This window comes from Crocodylus porosus, unplaced genomic scaffold, assembly GCF_001723895.1.
Source record: "Crocodylus porosus isolate Cpor-Errol unplaced genomic scaffold, CroPor_comp1, whole genome shotgun sequence".
Lineage (NCBI taxonomy): Eukaryota > Metazoa > Chordata > Crocodylia > Crocodylidae > Crocodylus > Crocodylus porosus.
The window spans coordinates 33,838,741-33,839,744 of record NW_017728914.1 but is presented as its reverse complement, the minus strand read 5'-3'; the positions used below and the strand labels follow the sequence as shown (position 1 = coordinate 33,839,744).

At 63.8% G+C, this 1,004-nt stretch overlaps 1 protein-coding gene across 2 annotated transcripts in view; it reads left to right on the top strand.

Moving 5' to 3' along the window:
• Positions 1–1,004, top strand: part of CCDC69 (coiled-coil domain containing 69) — a 13,560-nt gene that overhangs the window by 6,055 nt on the left and 6,501 nt on the right. The gene's annotated exons all lie outside the window — the stretch shown is intronic.

Here is a 1,004-nt window from a genome sequence, read left to right as displayed (position 1 = left end):
TCCCTACTTAATCTCCCGCATGCCCCGCACAGCAGCTGCGCCCCCCGTGCCTCAGTTTGCCCATGCCTGGTTCAAAGCAATACAGATGCTGAGCATGCGCACATCGCCTTTTTGCTGGCGTGCGCCTAGCACGCCGGGGTCCGTGTCTGCCTGGGCCCTCGTGGCCAAACCTTTGGGCATTTCACAGTGGTCCAAGGATGCTCCAGGCTCTTTATACAGCGCATCCTCCCCGTCGCCTGTCAGGAGTGTCCTGGCTGTGTCACGGCAAAGCCCTGAACACCGGCTTTCCTTAGCTGACGCAGCATCGGTGCGGCTCTCGGCCCTCTGCTCTCCCCGTCGGGGAGGCTGGCCTCGGGGCTGAGGGCGCAGCAGTGCCAGGGGCCGCTCCGCTCGTGGAGACGTCGTGCCCGACGCCGGCAGACCCTCAGCTGGGGTGGGCTCTGCTTTCAGCAATGCCATTTGGTGCGGGCAGTAAATCGCCCCGCTGTCCTCTCGTTCGTCGGGGCTCCACCGGCCTGACTCGGAGCAGACACAGTGGGGAGCGGGTGTGAATTTGGGGGAGGCTGCAGACTAGCTGAGCTGGGCTTGGGAGCAAGGGGAAGCAAACAGCAGCTGCAGGGCTCATTCCCTCAGCACCACGGGGCTCAAGCCTCCTCCTGCCGCTTCCACGGGTGCACACTTGAGCACCCCACATCCATGCCATCGGGCCCCCGGGGGGGCTGCGGTGAGGGCGAGACACCCCTGCTCCTCCTCCGACACCTAAAAATACATCTTGCCAGTGGCTAACCCGGAGCAGCCGGGAGCTGGAACGTGACCCGCTGAGCCCATGTCCCCGAGTGAGCTCCTCCGCCTGCGCTATATAAAGGTGCAGGGATGGAAAGTGAGAGCCCTTCCCGCGGCCTGGGGGAGAGGCCGGCGATGCTAAAACAAAGCATTCCTCTGCTCCTGATGTCACTGTCTGCACTGGTGCCAGATTAGTTTGAGGGGCTGCTGGGCCCGGCACT